A 9019-nucleotide genomic window follows, 5' to 3' on the forward strand; every position below is an offset into this window, starting at 1 on the left:
TTCAAATCCTCAAAAATGATGAAAAACGGCGTGCCATAGTATGCCGTACGGTAGGGGCTATAGCCCATGTTCAAAAATGATGAAAAATGAGGATAACATTTTTTTCAAAAATTCAAAAAACGATGGGCTATAACCCATGTTTTTTGAAATTTTGAATTTTCTTCAAATCCTCAAAAATGATGAAAAACGGCGTGCTATAGTATGCCGTACGGTAGGGGCTATAGCCCATGTTCAAAAATGATGAAAAATGAGGATAACATTTTTTTCAAAAATTCAAAAAACGATGGGCTATAACCCATGTTTTTTGAAATTTTGAATTTTCTTCAAATCCTCAAAAATGATGAAAAACGGCGTGCTATAGTATGCCGTACGGTAGGGGCTATAGCCCATGTTCAAAAATGATGAATAATGAGGATAAATTTTTTTTCAAAAATTTCAAAAAACGATGGGCTATATCCCATGTTTTTTGAAATTTTGAATTTTCTTCAAATCCTCAAAAATGATGAAAAACGGCGTGCTATAGTATGCCGTACGGTAGGGGCTATAGCCCATGTTCAAAAATGATGAAAAATGAGGATAACATTTTTTTCAAAAATTCAAAAAACAATGGGCTATAACCCATGTTTTTTGAAATTTTGAATTTTCTTCAAATCCTCAAAAATGATGAAAAACGGCGTGCCATAGTATGCCGTACGGTAGGGGCTATAGCCCATGTTCAAAAATGATGAAAAATGAGGATAACTTTTTTTCAAAAATTCAAAAAACGATTGGCTATAACCCATGTTTTTTTAAATTTTGAATTTTCTTCAAATCCTCAAAAATGATGAAAAACGGCGTGCTATAGTATGCCGTACGGTAGGGGCTATAGCCCATGTTCAAAAATGATGAAAAATGAGGATAACATTTTTTTCAAAAATTCAAAAAACGATGGGCTATAACCCATGTTTTTTTAAATTTTGAATTTTCTTCAAATCCTCAAAAATGATGAAAAACGGCGTGCCATAGTATGCCGTACGGTAGGGGCTATAGCCCATGTTCAAAAATGATGAAAAATGAGGATAACATTTTTTTCAAAAATTCAAAAAACAATGGGCTATAACCCATGTTTTTTGAAATTTTGAATTTTCTTCAAATCCTCAAAAATGATGAAAAACGGCGTGCTATAGTATGCCGTACGGTAGGGGCTATAGCCCATGTTCAAAAATGATGAAAAATGAGGATAACATTTTTTTCAAAAATTCAAAAAACGATGGGCTATAACCCATGTTTTTTGAAATTTTGAATTTTCTTCAAATCCTCAAAAATGATGAAAAACGGCGTGCTATAGTATGCCGTACGGTAGGGGCTATAGCCCATGTTCAAAAATGATGAATAATGAGGATAAAAAAAATTTCAAAAATTTCAAAAAACGATGGGCTATATCCCATGTTTTTTGAAATTTTGAATTTTCTTCAAATCCTCAAAAATGATGAAAAACGGCGTGCTATAGTATGCCGTACGGTAGGGGCTATAGCCCATGTTCAAAAATGATGAAAAATGAGGATAACATTTTTTTCAAAAATTCAAAAAACAATGGGCTATAACCCATGTTTTTTGAAATTTTGAATTTTCTTCAAATCCTCAAAAATGATGAAAAACGGCGTGCTATAGTATGCCGTACGGTAGGGGCTATAGCCCATGTTCAAAAATGATGAAAAATGAGGATAACATTTTTTTCAAAAATTCAAAAAACGATGGGCTATAACCCATGTTTTTGAAATTTTGAATTTTCTTCAAATCCTCAAAAATGATGAAAAACGGCGTGCTATAGTATGCCGTACGGTAGGGGCTATAGCCCATGTTCAAAAATGATGAAAAATGAGGATAACATTTTTTTCAAAAATTCAAAAAACGATGGGCTATAACCCATGTTTTTTGAAATTTTGAATTTTCTTCAAATCCTCAAAAATGATGAAAAACGGCGTGCTATAGTATGCCGTACGGTAGGGGCTATAGACCATGTTCAAAAATGATGAAAAATGAGGATAACATTTTTTCACAAATTCACGATGGGCTATAACCCATGTTTTTTGAAATTTTGAATTTTCTTCAAATCCTCAAAAATGATGAAAAACGGCGTGCTATAGTATGGCATGAATTGAACAAAGGGCATTGTTCAATTCATCAAAACATTTAGAGACAAACAAATAGACACTTATATGTAGTTAAAGCAACAGAGTTAAGCAACAGAAACAAACAACAATGGATTATACAGTGTAAAGACACCAATTTAATTATAAATGTCAATAAAGTTGAATATCTAATAATATCAATTTAAAATGTATTATCCAATACAAATTTCCTTACCATTTTTAATGTTTTAGTTTTGTATTGCTATTTTTATTTGCTAATTGTAGATTGACCTACTTTTTGTTTCTGGCATTCCGCTGCTTGTTATTTTTTATTTTATTTTCATGTGAAGTACTTTGAGTTGCATTTTATGTATGACATGTGCTATATAAATAAAGTTTTATATGTGAAGTACTTTAGTTGTCAAGGATGCAGACAGAGTTGAACCCAGGAGCAAAGTCACAACAAACTAGAGTATAATAATAAAGTATTTAATAAAGATTTACGAGATATCTTACACAGGGGAATGCAGGTAGGAATCAGGCATGAATCAGAATGACATCAAAGTCAACACATGAACAGGCAGGACATCTGTGACACAGGTTATGAACTGACAATGAGTGTTTGTACTGAGTCCAGTTTTATAGTGAGCAGGTTGATTGGAGAAGTGTTCACTGCTGGGCTGATTAGGTAGTTGACAGGTGTGTAAATGGAACTGGGTGTGCTGGAATGGGATATGGGAGGCCAGTGTGGAGACTGAGGGAGAGACAGAATGTGACAGAGTTGCATTTTATGTATGAAATGTGCTATATAAATAAAGTTTACACCACTGACTGTCCCTCCATATAAAATAAAGGCGAAAGTCACAAAAGAAAATTGATCAGTTACAATTCCAGACTATGAAGAATCATTTAATAAAGGAATACTTCCAGATTCAGTTAAAGATTAGCTACAATAATTGTGATATTAAAAGTTAATTGCTCGTCATATGACATAACAGAGAGGAATGGGCCGGACCCTGCGCACAGTGGCTCAGGGGTAGAGTGCCTGGATGGGAACCGGATGGGACAGTAACTCTGGCTCCCCCAGAGTTACTGTCAAAGTGTCCTTGAGCAAGACACTGAACCCCTAATTGCTCCCGATGTGCTAGTTGGTGCCTTGCATGGTTTCCGCTGCCATCGGCGTATGAATGGGTGAATGTAATGCACAATCTATGTAAAGCGCCTTGGATAAAGGAGCTATATAAATGCACCATTTACCATTTATTTACCATTTACTGACACTTTGCATTCCACACTAACATCAACTAGCACATAAATAACTCAGAAACTACAAAACATTTCAAAGTAAAAACTTCCAGCATGTGTCTCCACAGTAAGCCGAATAATAAAAAGTGTGAATGGAGTTTCTAGGTGAATGTGATTTTTGAGTGCCTATAAAGCTGCCATTGAGCCCCATGTTAAATGTCTCAAATTTGAAAGCACTATATTTCTAAAACTATGACACCTTTCAAAGATTCATTTTCAGGCAAACATGTCCACCGTAAGATGAACCTAAGTAGGCTAGAATGGGGTTGATAGGTTTAAGTATGTAGGACTAGTAGCATACCAAAGTTTGTGCTATTGCCATAGAGAATGCATTGGGGGTTTAAGTTAAGTTTTTTTTTCAAAATTTCAAAAAACATGGGCTATAACCCATCGTTTTTTTTATTTTTTCATTTTTGTCAAATCATCAAAAATGATGAAAAACGGCACGCTATAGTATGCCGTACGATATGGGCTATAGCCCATGGTCCAAAATGATGAGAAACGAGGATAACTTTTTTTTTTTCAAAATTTCAAAAAACATGGGCTATAACCCATCGTTTTTTTCATATTTTCATTATTTTCAAATCCTCAAAAATGATGAAAAACGGCGTGCTATAGTATGCCGTACGATATGGGCTATAGCCCATGGTCCAAAATGATGAGAAACGAGGATAACTCTAATTGTAGTAGTGGTTAAGATGTTGGCTTTCCACGTGGGAGACCAGGGTTCGATTCCCGGCTGTTACACTATCATACAAAAGAAGACCTCAACAGCGCTAAGAAAGATCTGATTAATATGATGCTGTGTTATTTAAACTTTACTAACTGAAGGCTAACGAACAAAAGATCACTTCAAAATTACCAGGAGACTTTGCCTGAGAGTGTCTGACTGATGGTGCAGTGGTCTAATCATCAGGGTTTCAGTACAGACATCCCATGTTCAAGGCCTGTTCCTCCTACAGCTCAATGCTGCAGTAATTTGAACTTTGAAGGCTAGAATAAAAAATAGAAACTCAAAAGCACCCGGAGACATCTGCTGAATGCCCAAAGGTGCCGTGGCGTAATGGTGTGGAGCGCTTGGCCCGATGCCTCTGCTACAGTCAGTTGGCCGGTTCAAGTCCCATGTCATGACATCAAGGTGCTGGAGGACCATCGGGAGTTCCTCCTACAGCTCAATGCTGCAGTAATTTGAACTTTTCAAGGCTAGAATAAAAAATAAAAACTCAAAAGCACCCGGAGACATCTGCTGAATGCCCAAAGGTGCCGTGGCGTAATGGTGTGGAGCGCTTGGCCCGTTGCCTCTGCTACAGTCAGTTGGCCGGTTCAAGTCCCATGTCATGACATCAAGGTGCTGGAGGACCATCGGGAGTTCCTCCTACAGCTCAATGCTGCAGTAATTTGAACTTTTCAAGGCTAGAATAAAAAATAAAAACTCAAAAGCACCCGGAGACATCTGCTGAATGCCCAAAGGTGCCGTGGCGTAATGGTGTGGAGCGCTTGGCCCGTTGCCTCTGCTACAGTCAGTTGGCCGGTTCAAGTCCCATGTCATGACATCAAGGTGCTGGAGGACCATCGGGAGTTCCTCCTACAGCTCAATGCTGCAGTAATTTGAACTTTTCAAGGCTAGAATAAAAAATAAAAACTCAAAAGCACCCGGAGACATCTGCTGAATGCCCAAAGGTGCCGTGGCGTAATGGTGTGGAGCGCTTGGCCCGTTGCCTCTGCTACAGTCAGTTGGCCGGTTCAAGTCCCATGTCATGACATCAAGGTGCTGGAGGACCATCGGGAGACGGTGCTCTCTCCCCCTGTTTCCTGAAAAGTAGCATTTGGGGGTTATGTTTGAAAGAACCCTGTCCACCTAAAGTTTTACAGATAAGAATTAGGTCAAACTTTTAAAAAGAAATAGCAATGCATTTTGGCCCATCATCTGACAGAATAGTCTGTGACTATATGAATTTGACAATGAAAAACTGCAAATTTGGGAAATTGGAAATTGCGGAAATTGCGGAAATTGAAAATTGCGGAAATTGAAAATTGCGGAAATTGAAAATTTGGGAAATTGGAAATTGCGGAAATTGCGGAAATTGCAAATTGCGGCAAAATGGAAATTGGAAATTGCGGAAATTGCAAATTTGGGAAATTGAGGTGGCCCAAAACTTGGTTGGAAAGTCCCTCTTTTATGTCTGGCTTCCAGGCCAGTTGGAAAATGGTGGTAAGAGTATGTTAAATTGGACATTTTCATGGTAAAAGATTAGCTGGACAGGGTTCTTTCAGACATAAGCCCCAACCGTTACATCTCAGGAAACAGGGGGAGAGAGCACCGTCTCCCGATGGTCCTCCAGCACCTTGATGTCATGACATGGGACTTGAACCGGCCAACTGACTGTAGCAGAGGCAACGGGCCAAGCGCTCCACACCATTACGCCACGGCACCTTTGGGCATTCAGGAGATGTCTCCGGGTGCTTTTGAGTTTTTATTTTTTATTCTAGCCTTGAAAAGTTCAAATTACTGCAGCATTGAGCTGTAGGAGGAACTCCCGATGGTCCTCCAGCACCTTGATGTCATGACATGGGACTTGAACCGGCCAACTGACTGTAGCAGAGGCAACGGGCGAAGCGCTCCACACCATTACGCCACGGCACCTTTGGGCATTCAGCAGATGTCTCCGGGTGCTTTTGAGTTTTTATTTTTTATTCTAGCCTTGAAAAGTTCAAATTACTGCAGCATTGAGCTGTAGGAGGAACTCCCGATGGTCCTCCAGCACCTTGATGTCATGACATGGGACTTGAACCGGCCAACTGACTGTAGCAGAGGCAACGGGCCAAGCGCTCCACACCATTGAGCCAAGGCACCTTTGGGCATTCAGCAGATGTCTCCTGGTGCTTTTGAGTTTTTATTTTTTATTCAAGAAAGTCAGTGTGCAAAGCAAAGTGTCACATAGCCACATGACTAATGTGGGATTTGAACCCTGGACCTGTGGATCACAAGCATAGCCACTCATCACACTGAGCTAACTGCTGGTTACTACAACACCGCTTTTCTGTGCTAGTTGATCTTAGTGTGGAATGCAAAGTGTCACGGCAAAGATTTGAGTATGCCGGGGTTTTAACCGGCACACTTCTACTAGGTATACTACGGATATCATTTGACTTATCCGTTGTGCCACTGACAATGCCTGTCTTTGGACATTGTTGCACATATTAGGAGTAAGAGACTCATTATTGCGCTGAATGATTGTTTTAGGTCTGGAAATTGGGTTAAATATTCTGGAAAGGTTTTGGAAGTTCAACGGTAAGAAAGAATGTGTGGGAACGCTGTATAAACAACAATTGTGCTATTGCAATTAGAGTATGTAGAAGAATTGTTACGTGGATTACACAAGTTACACACGTACGTACAGACAGAGACTTTTATATACAGTAGACTAGAACGGTGCCCGTGGGGCCTCTACAGCTGGCCTACTTGGAACGATGCAAGTTGGAAATGGATGCCCCACCCACCCAGATATTATGAGTTGGAGCCTTTACAGCAGTGCCTGCCTACTTGGAACGATGCAAGTTGGAAATGGATGCCCCACCCACCCAGATATTATGCGTTGGAGCCTTTACAGCAGTGCCATGCCTACTTGGAACGATGCAAGTTGGAAATGCATGCCCCACCCAGATATTATGTCTGTCTCCCTTTTATGCCCATATATGGAGTTCTTTGTAAGGCATGCCCAAATATGGAGTATATGCAGCCAGCTTGTGGAGTTCTGTGTCAGGCATGCCCAAATATGGAGTGTTGTGAGATCAGAACTCCATATATGGACGCTGGGCAGGGCGCGGTCCAGGCCCGGGCAGAGGCCTTTTTGGGGTGGTTCTGGACAACCGTGGGTCCAACCGACTCGACACCGGGCACTGCAGCCCCTGCGGTGGTGTGGAACACGACGGTTTGAAGCCGGTGGTACTAACGGTGGATTACACACACACACAGACATACATAAATTATATGGGCCATGATGCTGACATCATACAAATATTATTTGTATGATGTGAAGTATTATGTTCAGTATGTCAGGCTAATGGCCATGGAGGCTGGGGTTTAGTCCAGTCAGATTGGGTTCATTGCTAATGTAAAACTAACTCTCTGAGCATAACAGTTGAGAATCACTGGTATGAAAAAGTCAGAGTTCTGTTGATGATTTCTTTATTGGCATCAGCAAAAGTGGTAAGCATGCATTTTTAAGAATTCTCACAATTCCATTTGCATCTCTCACTGCATAATCATGTTTCAAGTTAATTACCCAATAATATTACTGTACAATATCATTAGATCATTCTTATTGACCACTTTCTCATTATTCATAAATGCAATTTACACGTAGGGTTTTCCATTTTTACAATTTTGCCACCTTAAAATTCTTTAAGTCTTAAGAGAGGGAATTGATCTCTTCAGTAAGATCTAACGCTCCCCTCTCAAAAAAGAAAGAAAACACATTTAACAACCTATAAACACATTTTTCAGGAGCATAGTCTGACAAAGGTGTACTACATTTGCTGACAATATAATATTGGAGCAAATTGTAGTGTCACTGAGTTGTATTCTTTTTTTCTCTCAACAGCGAAGTGAATTTTAACAATTTTGGCAAACTCTTGAGCATCATTGCATTGCACACGCAATCATTACCAGATCAGAGATAAAATATACACAGGTCCTTTTAAACCACTGACAAAAGGAAACAAACAATGTACAATCGGCAGTTAGTTTTCAGAAGTGGCAGATACACAGGTCACACAAAAAGGCAAAACTATGGACACCGTTTGCCATGCAAGTTAGACACATACCTCCATTTTGGCCTTTACTGCACTGTAGGTGACAGTGAGTGAGTCTGTGGTTGAGTTGACAGGGAGTGGGGGGTGGGCAGGTGGGTTACTAAAAGGCTAATTTAGACTTTGTCAAACAGCTGTATCTTACGACTAAAATAAAGTATTTTCAACTGACTGAAGAGTCAACGTATGATTTATTTGTTTGCTTTCTGCGTCCAGACCTTAATAATCAACTTACACAACAAACAAAAGCAGTGTGTGAGCACATAGTTCTGAACAACTATCTACCTGTTTTAAAATGTGACGTTACACATTCATCTGTCTATATGGCTGTCTTTGTCCAAGTCAGAGTTGAGAGGGACCACCCTCTGTGCCAGAGAGGTCAATTCACATATACATAAGAGAGATTGTCTGTCAGTGGCTTGCTTCACTGTGGCACAACTATGCCACTACTGTAAATCTTATCTACCTGCCTATGGAGCTGAAACCAAAATGGGGTTTCAACTTCATTTAATGGGGGAAAGGTGTCACAACATATTTCTCTACCTTTCCCTATCTCCCACACAGTCTCTTCCCCCTGTTTAAATCTTTTCTTCAATATGTCTGTACTCTGCTCTTCAGACACAAGAGACTGAGAGAGAGAGACGGTTTAGGCAGGAAAGGAAAATAAACAATTAACCAGTAAAGGCCTAACAGCTAAACCTAGGGGATAGAAAACGCTATTGGCTACAATGCTATGAATCACAAATACATACACCCACACACACACATACAACAAAAAGATCATAATCTTA

Source organism: Protomyctophum bolini (assembly GCF_963924005.1).
Source record: "Protomyctophum bolini genome assembly, chromosome: 7".
Taxonomy (NCBI): domain Eukaryota; kingdom Metazoa; phylum Chordata; class Actinopteri; order Myctophiformes; family Myctophidae; genus Protomyctophum; species Protomyctophum bolini.